Here is a 14,988-nt window from a genome sequence, read left to right as displayed (position 1 = left end):
AGGACATGCAGACTCCGCACAGAAGGCACTGCAGTCGAGGATCAAACCGGAGAACCTCTTGCTGTGAGGCGGAAACACTAACCACTGCACCACTGTGGACTTTTTCTACTATTAAGGATGCCTTTCACTCCCAAACCATCGTCAGAACATTATTACTACACTGTGTGCTTTTCCATAATTGAATATCAGTATTCTAAATTTTTAATATGATGTTTGCTGCAGCTCTTGCTGAATACAGGTAAGAAAGTACAGTTGTATAAATTGCAGAATCCTGTGTGACAGAGTCAATGATTTTTAATATCTATCTAACATCCCAGATTGGTATGGAGAGAAGAAGCCCATGTTAAAGTCTCCAGACATCTGGCAAAAGACTATGCAAAGATAAGTAAGTCAGCTAAATAAGGAAATATGTGAAGACCTAGCAGTCTACAATCAGCTAAAACTTGAGCTAGATATTTTGTAAACACCCTCAGAACAGTGGAAAACCCATAATGGTAGTGCAGAGAACTGATAATGTGACCTAGATACAGATAATCTGAAAAAAATTTCTGTAGTCTGTGGCATACCTCTCAATCTGTTAGAGTAACAAATCTTTACAAAGCCATAAATAAAAATAGGGCAAAGGCTCAAAAATAGGGACAGTTTTGAAATAATGTGCTTACAAACTTAAAAAGTTGACAGAATAATGAGTTTTGCATTAGCCTGAATTTTCTGAAGGGTATGAAGTCTGAAACTCAAACATCTGTCATTATTTTCTAACTTCAGTCGTTCATGATTTGCCACCAGTTTGCCAGAAAACAACAATTTTATGAAAACATGACCAAAGATATTAGGCAAAAATCTGGACATTATGTAAAACTCTGTATTGTTGAGAGGTATGGTCTGTGGTTATGTGAATGTGATGATAAGCATCATTTAGATCTAAAGTTACCATAAAACTCAAATGAGGGATGACAGTAACAGACTCTGAAGGGTCAACAGTATAAATTGTGGTACTTTCATAAGCAGGTTGAGGAAGAAAAGTTCTCAAACTGGTCATCATGTAAGCTCTTTCTTTGGAACCATAAACATTCTGGATAGGAAGCCTTTTCTCTCTTTTATCTAAATGTAATGATTCAGTGACTCAAAGGGTTAGCAAGTGCTGAAGTACCTGAGGGGGAAAAAAAAGCTGTTTGGTTCAGATGGTGAGGAAGAATTCCCCCGAAAGAAGAAATGTGTATCCAGTGCCAACTGTCCTTCTGAACCACTTTTATCACCCACGAGTGTGATACAATCTGTTGCCAAAGGGGAATATTGAGAGCTAGTTTCTGGGACAGATTTAGAGAGATAAGGGCATGAGGGGAGGGAAATGCTGAAAGAATCTGGCATAGTCATAATGAAAAATTGCACTGTCCTTTTTTTTATGAAAGGATCCCAGTTTTTTGTTGTTCCCCTCCTGCCATCTCTTTTTGTTACTTATTTGCCAGGTGGCTGCAGGGATGGTTTATTCTGCCTTTTTAAGGGAGCAAAGGATTTAAGAGGATTGTAATGTGGAACTTGAAAAACCTTTCAAACTCTCTGGATTCATTTTTTTCTTTCATGAAATTGCTTGAGGACCTAAACAGCTGAATGATCCAGCAACTAAAATAGAGTTTAAGATCTCAAGAGTTCACTTTTGGTTACATACACAGGCATACCTCCTCAAAACTGTAACAGCAGTAGTGGCCCTAGACACAATATCTGCACAGTTATACACACTATTCAAAACATGTTTAGATACTTTGGACAGATTAGAAATAACAGAATTCAGATAGGAGTTACTGTCTGAAGGAAGAGTGGCAGAGTATTCCCTGAAGCTGTCTATAGAACTAAGAATATACTTCCACATATGTGCTTGCAATTAAGAATTATGTATGCTAAAATGGAAGAATAGACAACTACCTTACCAAAACTGTCAAATACCTTACCTTCCCTATCCACAGGAGAAGGATTAGTATTGACTAAATGTCTGTTTCCATCTGGTGAACAGATCAAAATGTCAGCTCGGTCAGATCTACGATAAGAAAACAAGAATGTGCTATCTTGAGGCACTTTATAAAGTCTGTCTGGCTTTTTGGTGTCTGAAAGATAGTAGTCAGGGTTGTTAGAGGCAGCATTAGCACATTGTCCAAGGCTAACAATGTGAGATGGGTAGGTGTAGTATGTGACACATCTATTTTAAATATATCATAATATATCCTCAGTTTATGGGGAACATCCACTTGTTGCCACAAAATGCATCATTTATCCAGGAACTAGTTTTGAAAATGAAATTTCCTCCATGGGAGCTGAAGGGGATCAACTTTCTCATAATTAGAGTTTTAGGCTTGGGAATCTGCAAGACAAGCCCTGTTTCTGTCAATGTCAGAATCTTTTGTCAAACTTTCCTGAGAAATTTTTTTATAATGGTAATAAAAATCATCTTTACGAACAAACACCATGATACCATATCCTTAGATGAGCAATAGCTAATCTTTTTTTTTTCTTTGCAGAGACCTTCCTGGAAGAAAACCACTAGGGGATGGTACTTACCCCCTGACAATAGGTCTCTTTCCCTGGATAGCCCAAGAAGAACCTCTCAGAGTATCTCCCAGACCAAAAGGAAATAGTTCTACCATGCCTGGATCAGACACTGTAACAACCACAGATAACATGACTGACCCTTGGTCTATGGAAGCTGAAGGAGTTACACCAGAAGAACCCTTACTACTAAGTGAGTGGTCTGAGGAACAACAGTTGGCCACTACAGAGTCACCCACTAATGTCTGTGTCATTCTCTGAGACTGCAGTGGTGACAAGGGCTCCTTAATACGTTGCTTTTTTTTTTTTTTTTTTTTAGGTACTGAGGGAAAAGTGCCAGCAGGGCCAGAATAAGTATCTAGGCTGTAACAAAGGATAGAGACTGACTGCCGGTGTGTGTTCCTGGAATTTGCCATTCAGAAGTAAGTGTCAGTAAGTGTAAGTATTCAGAAGTAGCCCAAACAGTCACTTTCAAAAGTAAAACACAAGCAGTTCACAAAAACCCCTGTCAGAACTCAAAGCCCTTTTCTGAGGTATCCTGGCAGAAAAAAAAACACTGAAGGTAAGTTGTTGTGAAATGTACACAAGCATTCAACTTGAAATACATTTCCTGCTCTGTAAAACATGATCCTTAAAATATGCACACAAATAAATGTTCTCAAAAACAGCCCACTTTAACCACAAAATAAGCCCCCAATACTTTAAAATAAGCCCTGTTCTAAAAATAGTGATCCATGATAGAAAACATCTGATATTGTGAAAAAAATGCCAGTTTTCTTAAAGGAGAAATACTTTCAGTCAGCAGATAAAATATATACATATATATTTTCTTAAAATAACAACAATTAATGTTTGGAATGGCTCCACACAGGTTCTTATCTGCCAGAAAAAATGCTTGACGCCAATTGCTACTCTTGTGAGATGAAGAAGATGAAAGCCATTATCTGGCATGAACAGCTTTTAAAAGCATATCAGTCACATAGTATGGGTCTATTTCAGAAGATCGAAGTTTCAAAACTTTGAATCTGATATGGTCAGCACCATATGATCACAGTTTTAAAACTTCAAATCTTTTAACGGAGATTTCCATACAGCGTGGAAAGAAAAGATTTTCCTGATCTCGAAGTTGGTATATTTAAGTAGTGTGGGGGGGGGGGGGTGCAGGGGTGCTTAGAGTGTTTAAATGGTTTGTTTTTGTAGGTTGTTGTGTTTTATTACATTTTCAACGTTTCAAAACTTCGATTATATGGTGTCGACCATATAAGATTCGAAGTTTTGAAACTTTGATTATGTAATATTGACTCACATAGTATGGCCCCATGAGGCTTACAAGTGTTTATTAAACCAGTTGTTTGCCTTGATGATACTTTTTTTGTTTTGCAGCAATGGTGTGGCATCCAGAAGTTAGCATCCAACATGACTGCTTAATTTATTATTATGAAGAAAATATTAATGCCATTAAATGTGCTGTTAAAACTAACTTAGTGACTGATGAATTTTAAAGATCACAGTACTTTTGAAACATCATTTATGGAATTTGTCAAACAAGTAAAAATTCAGGACAATAATTTAGAAATGAAAGAAATGAGAAAGTGCAATAAAGGTTTAAAAGACGATACCACTAATATTGATTCATTAAACACTAACAGAAGAACTCTGTTCATTTTTCATCTAGTAGTAATGGTACTATGAATGCTATAACTAATCACAAATAAAACAAGTCTAATCCTAAGTTAATTTTAAGGAATTCCAATATGTCTTCAGATACTTCAGTGGGGACCAATATGGATACAGACATTGATACTTCTCCTATGTCCAAGCAAATGTTTTTGGGAGAAATGGCTCAGATTTAAATACGCACAAAATCGAATCTGGCCACCAAGGAAGCATCAATATTAATGAACTTTCAGCTGGTAATGAACAATCTGTAAATGTCTTGATCATTAATCTCACTAGTCTGGAACTTAATGAACACATGGCTTCTGCACTTAATAAAGGTTTGATTTTATTCCAATTAATGATGTTGCCCTTTAAGAATTTTAGCAGAATGCTGAATTTGCAATATATATTTTTTTCATTTAAATGGCCAAAATAGGAAAGAAAACCAGGCTTCTGGGCAGTTTAAATTTTTGGAATCTAATTTCACGCCCCCCCCCAACCCCAACCCCCCCTCCCCCACACAAACACACACCACTGTATCCTATAATTAAAGTGTTGGAGCAATTTATTATTAAGGAACAATATGCCCAGAAAAATGTATATTTCAGAATTCTGGTAATAATAAAGACCAAAAAGGGCATTAGTTGATTTTAAAAAATAACAATGATTTGGCAATTACACATGCAGCTACAAAATTGAAGCCTTTAGGCATTTAAATGACAAACAGATGTATTTACTTTTAGAAATTGACTTTACTGATATTTATTTATTTATTGGCATTTGATTACTGGGAAAGTCCAACTGGGTAAAAACTCATTTTCAGCAGAGGCCCAGGAAGAAAAGCTCCAAATTATTACAAAACATTTTAGGAACAATTATAACAAATTAGACATAATATAAAAACTTTGGGTAAGCATCAATGCAAGGTATATGAAAATCATTTAATATTTAGAGAAATTTCAGACAGTTTGTAGAGAAATTAAAGGTAAATTATTATAATATAAATATGAATTACAATATGAAGTGAGGGAAAACAGGCTTTTGGAATATTTACAGAGAAAGTCAAAGAAGAGAATTAGATAGCAGTAAGGAAGTAAGTGAAGAAGGGAGAGTAAGGATTTATAAGGAATAAAAAGTACTTGTTTGCATTTAGGGATATAGGTTATTCTGGTTTTGAACAAAACAGAACCAAATTTTAATTAGGGCATTTTACAGAGTGGTTTTGAAAGATGGGAGGGTTGGTGTGGACATGATGGATACAGGCAAGGAGTTCTAGGCCTTAGCAACCTTCTACAACTATAGACAATGCCCAGCAGATTTGCTAGGTTTATAGACTGACAGGAGTGTTTGGTCACTGGTTCACGATGACCAACTGGGACGTAGTTGTGTTGAATGCTTTTTAGTGCTGGACAGGCAGATGGACACTGGATAATTTTATAAGTGGTAAGAAGTTGTATAAATTTGAGCTGATGTGGCAATTCTAACCAATTTAGGCTTTTCAGCTATACAGTAGTGGGTTCTGATAGGGGTATATGCTGCAAATTTAGCAACTTTGTTATAGCATTGTTCAAGTTAAAATTTTTGTGAAGCCTGGAGGCTAGTAAGGATGGGAGCACCATAAAGAAGAGTGAGGAGGATATAAATAGTGGCAAGTGTAGTTTTAGTTGGGTCAGTAAAAATGTTTTTGGGTCTGTAAAACATCCCTAACTTATGATGAGTTTTTCTTATGAAATTTTGTATATGCAGGTCGAATGTAAGCTTATCATCCACTATCACCCCTAATAATTTGCTATGAGAAGTGACTTCAATGTTTGTATTATCAGATGCGAGGACTTTAAATTTATTTATTTTCATGAAAGAGGGATTTAGCGGGGAAAAAGTAGTAGTTTGGTCTTTTTTGAGTTGTAAGTTTCAGCAGCTGCTAAAGCTTCCTGAGTAATTTTTGGAGGTGTACCACATTGTCAGATGTGCAACTGAGTGTGGAATCATCTGTATATTGCATTAAGGTGATCGCTGTATAAAAATATAGAGAGTGTTAGTGAAAAAGTTAAAAGAGGAGGGGACCAAGGATACACCAGTATTCACTGGGAGGTAAGGAGCTAGAGTAGAGTGCCATTTTACTGACTGATACCTATTGGAAAAGTAGCTTTGAACCAGAGAAGGTTAGGCTGTGAGAGACCTTTTGAGGACACTTGATGAAGAAGTTTGATTTGACCAAGTGTGTTGAAGGCTTTAAACAAGTCTAGAAATAAGGAAGAGACTAGTTTGCCATTATCTCTAGCTTTATTTACAGTATCTGCATAGGTTAGAAAGGCAGTGCTAGTACTATGGGAAGGACAGAAGCCATGTTGTGTAGGGGACAGAAGTTCTTCCTACTGGAGATAGTTTAGCAATTGTTTCTGAATACATTTTTCAAGTATTTTGGCAAGGGAAAATAAGATTGCTATAGATCGAAAGTTATTCATGTCTGTTGAATTTCCTCCTTTGTGCAGAGGGATAATGTGTGACTTTTTCCAGAGATGGGGAATGTGTGATTCCTGGATTGACCTATTTATAAGGATTTAAGCAGGATAAGTAATGCTATTGGATGCTATTTTTAGGTACTCACTTGGAAGGTTATCAGCTAAAGAAGAGCACAGTTTAAGTTTGTTTAAGAGTAGCTTTATATAGGATGTGGGCACAAGTTTTTTCGGGAAAGTGGATATGGTGATATATGTTGAGCAGGGTTGGGGTTAGATGTTGAAGAATCCTTGATTAGAGATGTTACACTATCTATAAAATAAGAGTTGAACTCTTTTTGCATTTTTGAGTGGTAAGTTATTGGGAGAGAGGTTTGGGTTGAATTTTTGGCTGGGATGTAAGATTTCTTTAACAGATCCCCCCATTTTTTAGGGATGTGTTTTGTATTATTTTGAAAATTATTATAGTACTCTCCCTTGTCTTCAATTATGTGCTTTTTAGTATGATTGCAAAGCATTCTGAACTTTTCAAGATATTGAGGTGTTTTATATTTTTTTCATTCTTTCCACACTTTTCCTCTGTCCTGCATTAGGATTCTACTCTCTTTGGATAGCCAACTTTCATTATTTGTTTTCAGTCTGTTCCTTCTAGGAGGTGCAAGGCTATTTAGGATATATGGAAAAGTTGTACTAAATTCAATTACAGCATCATCTAAGGGGAGGATTTTAAGGAAATTCCACTTAATAGATGATAGCACAGTAATGAACAATTCTGGGTTATACTTGGAAAAGTTACATGTTGTTTTGTAAATATGCTGTTTAACTGGATGTGGGAGATGTCTAGTTGTATAAATTGGGAGATGATCACTGAGAGAGCCTGACATTGTACCTGTGGTGGAGCATTTGCTAGGGTGTGATACAAAGATCCAGTTTAATAGAGAATTTAATGTCTTGCTATTATGCGTGGGGCTATTAATTAGTTGTGTGAAACCATATAAGTTCATGCTAAATGTACGGCTATTAGAGTTTATGCCCAACAAATTGATATTTACATCACCTAATAATATTTTTTTCTTGTAAAGATGTTAAGGATATCCAATGTAGGATATCTTCCAGTATAGCTACATTGTCACCAAGAGGAATTTAAAGGACAGTAATACATATTTGTTTATAATTGTTTATTTTGAGGAAAGCAATAAAAAACACTGCTGAACTGAATTTTAGTTGTGGTTTGCTGTAAGGGAAATGTGGCAGGTATTAGGAAATATTAAAGCAATACCACCACCTTTACTCTTTATATGATTATTACAGATGATATTATAGCCAGGAGGTACAACTTTGTACTCATTTATGCTGGAGTTTAAGCCAAGTTTCTGCTACAGCAACATATTAGGCTTATTTTGGGTAATTTGGGCATATAGTTCAGCAGTTTTGTTTGTTATACTTCTAACATTTATTGCATCAAAAAATTGGATTACTAGGGTTAAGGATTGGCTGTCGCTGGGTTACAGAACTATGTGGAACAGAATTATCTTTGTGTTCATTGTGATTGGTAATGCCAGGATTAGGGTGAATGTCTCCTCCCAGAAGGATTTTAGTATATTGGGGAAAAATTCATACTTGTTTTATCTAGAGGATTCTTGCACTTAATTTTGTTTTGGTTTGAGTTGCAGTGCAATTAATTACATTTTATTTGGAATAAAGGTGAGGTGCATTATTAAATAGGTTTGGTGCAATGTGTGCAGACTTTAAAGAGGAAGTATGGATAGGTGGTTGGGACAGAGTTGGAGAGATATTGCGATATATTATTGAATCATGGTAAGATGACAGATGGCACAGTAGGAGGAGAAGTATAGAGGATAAGCTGAAGGGTAGCATCATTAAATACAACAATCTGTATTTTATAGATGTCAGGTATTGGGGAAGTAGCAATGAAGAAGGCATCATGATGTTTCAGGATAGTAGGAGATTCATTGATGGTGGATTCTGAAAGGTGGAAGAGGACAGGTAAGGAGAGGTTTTTTTTCTATAAAAGAAGAGAGGTAGGTTGGCTTAGTATATTCTCTGGAAAGGTATAGAGGGTTATTAAAGATTAGAGTATAATGATGTAGCCAAAAAAGAAGAATGAGGGTGTATTTGGGAAAAAAAGATACAATGTGAAATAGATATGTACTACTAAGGAGGGTGTGATTATAAATGAATATAATGCAAAGAAGCATTGGAGGGAAAAAGAAAGTTGGGAATAGGGTTAAAATGAAAAAGAAATAAGGAAGTAAAAAACAAGAAACAGAGTGTATGTATATATGTAGTAGGGTCATTTGGGGATGGCTTTGGAATAACAGTCACAAGTGAAATGTGTATGTAGGAAGTAAAATATTAGAGTAATAGGGGTGGGTTGGAATTGGAGGTAGGGTAGAAGAGCAAACTGAAGCTGAAATCAGTGGGCTTCCCACCCTCAAGTCAATTTATAGGTCAGTTTCTAACTAAGAACAATCACTTTAGAGCCAGAACTAAGCAATTAACAAAGAGATACAAGTAAAACCGGTTTTCTGTCATTTCCTGAGACCAAATACTTGGTATATGAAGTATAGTCTACTTGTCAAGCAAAAGGAGACAGTGGCCAACTTAATAAGGGGTACACAGAGCCTTTAATTTATAGAGCAGCAGGCATGTATATAACTGATTAAATTTAATAAGCAGCAAAGTTGTTTGTGACAAATATGCTTACGTGAAGCAATGACAAAAGTCTCAGTAAACTTGCAGCTGTAGGGCTTTGTGACAGAGCTCCTGCAATACTGAGCACAGCACAATATGTGACCACAGGCTATGAAATATTTGCAAAAGTCTCAGTAAACTTGTAGGTGTATGGATTTGTGACAGATCTCCTGCAATACTGAGGTCAGATGCAGTGACTGCAAGCTATGAAACAATGACAGAAGTCTCAGAAATGGTGTGGGTGTAGGGCTTTGTGGCAGGGCTTCTGCAATATCAAGCTCAGATGCAGTGACCACAGGCTCTTCTCTATGAAGAAAGACAGTGACTGTGTGCAGGAAGAGACAGCACTGTTTAAAAGAACCATTAATAAATATTTATAGGACAGTGTTTCATTTATTATAATTATATCTGATGTTTGCCTTACAGCTATGTGTCAAAATGCTCAGCAGTCAAAGATTTTATTTCCTACCTTAGGTAAAATGTATGCCCATCCCTGTTTGCCCTATTGTATTTGGATGAAACTCCCAAACTGAACTTTTGTCTAATGTTTTTTTTTTAATTTTTATCTTAGTCCCTTACTGGTTCAGGTCAGAGCAAGACTCAGAGACGCTACAGAATTTCTGTTATTGATGGACAATTTTCAAGTTGAAAACCATACTTGTAGTTTGTGTTTAACTTGTTGTTAGTCTTTATACATCTAATCCTTATAAAATGGCTTTTGGCAATCAAAAATTGGTTAAATCTGACTAAATTGTATGCAGAATATTTCAATATTTTTTGTATTCAACTAACGCATATAGTCCTTGAGATGAATGCTCATTTTGATAAAAAATATTATTTGCTATTATGAGGCACAATGATGCAGGCCACATTTCCACCTATATATGCTACATATGGGATTTCATGAGAGTATAATAAATTTATGATACTTCTAATAACATCCTTTTAGATGACTTCTTTTTGTAGCAGCAATATTTAGACAATCGTTTGGCACTTTGGAATGGTGATGTTTCTAATTTAAAAACACTTGTTAAATTTTTAAATAATAATGGCATGTGTCTGACATTTACCAGAAATGGATTTTTAGATGTTGCAGTTACTATGCTATTGGATGGCTCCATACAAGCATCTATCTATCTATAGGAATGCTTTTGCTAAAAAATCCATATTACATGCTAAAAGTTCTCACCCACATCATATCATAAATAACATCTCTTTTGCACAATTTTTAAGATTAAAGAAAATATGTAATTTTGTTCAGTTTTGACAGCTGATATGTTTTATAACAATGTTATAATGAATAAATGTGCCTATACATGTAGACAGGGAAAGCTATTGCTCAACAATTATCCAGGTTTAAGAACCCACACAGGGAAGTATTTGGACAGTGAGTATGGGGGACTAAATGGGTGGGTTGTTTCCCTTGTGGGAGATGTTAGTTGTTGAATCGTTTTAAAACCTAAATTTTTTAATTCTGTCATTACAAGAAGTTTTTTTCAATTTTTTTTACGTGTTACATATTTTATGAGTGTGCGATCTGTCAGTGTATACATGTTTATATGTGGGGGAACATCAGTTGCCACATTAGGTAAGGATGTGAATGAAATTATTTACTATGGTGAAGCATATTTGAAAAAATATTATAATACATAACATATTTTAATTTATGGTGAAATAAATAAATATATCCTTTGGGAAGTTGTCTACTCTAGGGAACTTCCACATTCACAATGCACCACTATTTTGCACAGCTTATAAACAAAGGGATTGTCTCTAGATTGTGGGATGTTATTGTCCCGTTTACTCAGCCCTCATTATGCCAGTCACAGAATATAGTGTCCCATTTCATGTATCTAAGACACATGCAACAATAGCAACACCTACAGAGATACCTTAATAAAAGGACACAATGCCAAAACAACATGTCCTACATGGAACGACTCAAAGCCCTGTCACTATACTTGGTGTCCTACAGACTACTAAGAGGTGACCTGTGTCTGTCATACATGGCATCTTCCAACATCTATTCCTCATGAACAAGGTCTTTTGGCAGATAGTGAAAGATTTAATATGACTAAATTGCATCAAGAAGAATTCAATAATTTTTTTGATTCAACTAACTTATACAGTCTTTGAGATGAATGTTTTACATTTTGATAATAAATGTTATTTGTTATTATTAGGCACAATAATTTTGGCTACATTTGCATCATTCTATGATGACCTATATATGGGATTTTTTGTGAAAAGAATAAATTTATTATACTTTTAATAGCATCTTTTCAGGAAACTTGGTTACTTGGCAACAATATTTAGATGACTGGGAACTTGAAGTGGGTATTTTTCTAATTAAAAAAACTGTTTTTCAATAATAATGGCATGGGTCTGACATTCACCAGAAAATGGGGGTTGTCTTGGATTATTTTTTTATTTAATGTTTTTATTGGATTGGTCCACATGGATATCTGGCTATCTATAGGAAGTCTTTTGCTTAGAATTCCATATTAAATGCTAAGAGTTGTCACCCACTTCATATGACATACATCATCCCTTTTCACAATTTTTAAGGTTAAAAAGAATTTGTAATTTTGTCCAGTTTTGATGGATAGTTGTTTTATAACAATGTTGTAATGGATAAACATGCCTATATATATAGACAGGGTAATTGTGTTACTCAACAGTTATCCCAGTTTTAGAACCCAGAGAGGGAACCATTTGGGCAAGCACTAGGGACTAAACCGGTGGATTTTTTTCACTTGTAGATGTATTTGTTGTTCAGTAGTTATGAAATCTAGATTTTTTACTTCTGTCATTACAAAATATTTTTTGGGTTATAACATATATTACATGTTCTACTGAGTGGTGATCTGTCTTGTACAATGCATATGTGATGCTTTTATTTGGGGGGGTCAGGGTCCCACCTTAGGGAAGGGTTTAAATGGAATGATTTAATACATTAAAGTATATTTATTGAGAAATATATTATAATTTATTGGGAACTAAATAAATATATCCTTTGGGAAGTCACTCACCCCAGGGGAGCTACCACATTGACAATACACCCTTAAGAGCTGAACTAGTTGTCCAGGACTTGGAAATGTATGTGGGTAGTCACTTAACTTTTGACCAACATGTGCCAGTTGTTGGAAGAAAGTCCTTCTATTCTGCACAGCTTATAAACAAAGAGATTGTGTCTAGCTCTATGGATGTCACTGTCCCTCCTTTACTCAGCCTTCATTACACCAATCATTGAATATAATGCCCCCTTTGGCACATATCTGTCTAGACACATGCAACAACATGACCACCCATACAGAGACCTTACTAAAAGGATACAAGGCCTAAACAACATCTCCTACATGGACTGACGCAAAACCATGTATTACACTCAGTATACTGCAGACTGATAAGAGGTGATCTGTGTCTGTCATACAAGGCATCCTCCAACCCATTACTGATGGATTTACAGAATACCAGCAAGTCAAATAGGATCAGAAATACTCACCTAGGGATCTAAAGCTCTTTTCAACAGCAACAGAATGGTTTGATGGTCAGATATATTTCACAGGGGATACCGCTGCTGTGGAACAGACCTTCCATCCACATAAACCAAAGTTCAAGCTCAACTCAGATCTATGGATGAGAAAAATGTAATTTACCCAAGACTCTCATTAAGGACAGCATATTATTATTTACCATGGAATGGGTAAAGCTAATTTATAACCAAATGAGATAGGTTATGTCAAGCAGAAAAAGGAAAATTGGTTAGGCTCAAAATGGTCTACAAGTGCAGCTAGCAAAGTACTTACCTATGAACCTACTGGTTAATTTTCTTCTACAGATTGTATTTTTATATATATATATATATATATATATATTTATATATATATGTTTATAGATTTTATGTTGAAGAATATAGTTCTTGTTATATTTATAAAAATACTGTTTATGCCCATAGTCATCACCCCCGACACATCATCCGCAATATACCCAAGTCACAATTTCTAAGAATGCTCGCATTTGCTCCTCACATGATTCTATGCCTATTATGAACAGGATCTACATACCCCATTTATCCAGCAGGGTTAGAGTGACAACAATATCTGTCAGGCTAGACTTTTAGGCAACAATCCAGATCTGACTTGTTACAATATAAACAGTCTGGTGTTGACAAAGACATACAACAGCCCATCCAATTGGTTCCACCTTGGATCAAAATATTCAAACTTTCAAACACATTATTAACCATCACTGGGACATTTTAAAAGCCAATGCTGCTTAATGAAATTCTTCCTCTACATGTTCTTTCTCTTTCTGTGGGGACCCACTTTGGGGTCTCATATTAGTCATTATAAACGGGTTCCGCCTTCATTACAACAATCCACTATATTTGGGAGCAGCTAGGACTGTGTACCTTGTGGACATTGTTCTGCATGCCCCATATATTTAAAACCAAGACCTTTACCAGTTTGAATACCCCTAAGATCTATGATATCTTACGCTATGGCAAATGTAGTACTGAATGGATTGTGTATTTAGCTACCTGTTCTTGTCCGCGCTTTTATGTAGGACAACATCCAGAACATTGAGGCTTCGATTTCCAACATCCAGTGAGATCAGGAACAGGAGAGCCACAAAAGCTTAAAATAAGCACACCTTAATTCATAAACGGCCAAGTTTACATTTATGGTCATTGATAAGGTCCATGGTCAATGTTTCTCTTAAAGTTATTGGCACACTTTACTAAATAATAAAGAATCAGGGTTGATTATCCGCTGGGGGTCGTTTAAACCTGGCCTTAATGAGTTGTCATAGTTTTTAACCAACCAATGACATTCCTGAATGCTAATGATGTTTAAGATTCAAGGGTCTGTTAATTTTGTTGTTATTACACTGAGGAAGGCTGTTGCTGAAACCGTATGCTGTTTGGTTTAGAAGCTACGCACAATAAAGGAGCTTTAAGTAACCACCCCTCTTTGTGCTGGACCTTTTGTTTTTTCCATTTGCAAAATAAAACAAAACAAAACAGATGCAATTCCCTGAAAAACAGACTTGAGCAACAGTAAACTCTCTTGTAAAACAGATTTAGCATGAGCCGATAGTTACCTTCTTTTTCCTTGAAGATCACATTCATTAAAAGTGCATTGAACTCAGCAATTTGAAATGCAAATTGGCACCGCAATACTGCATACATTTTCAGGATCGTGGAGTAAATGTATGTGTTTTGATTTCTCTTCTTTCCTGATCAATGTTTTGGATTTATATACAGCAACATTTTGTTAAAAGTGCATTTTTAAATTTGTAGTTCTTGAATGTTTTTCTAGTAAGCAAATGAAACCAAAATGTAGCTGAACCAATACTAGACAATAATAACCCATTTAAGAACACATTTCAGCCATAAAAGGCTTTCACTCCAGTAATGCTAAGCACATAATTCACCAATATCTGTACCTCAACAATTACAGACACTAAATTAACCATACAATAATTTTCACATATCTGGTTGTGATAAAAATGGCCTCAGTAGTATTCCAATTTATGCTTTGCACAAATGTAGACAATTCTGGGCAATGACAGACTGATTTTTTTGTTTTCCCACATCAAGCATTAGACATAT

This window comes from Protopterus annectens, chromosome 1.part0, assembly GCF_019279795.1.
Source record: "Protopterus annectens isolate FY-2018-M chromosome 1.part0, PAN1.0, whole genome shotgun sequence".
Taxonomy (NCBI): Eukaryota; Metazoa; Chordata; order Ceratodontiformes; family Protopteridae; genus Protopterus; species Protopterus annectens.
This window is presented reverse-complemented; position numbering follows the sequence as displayed.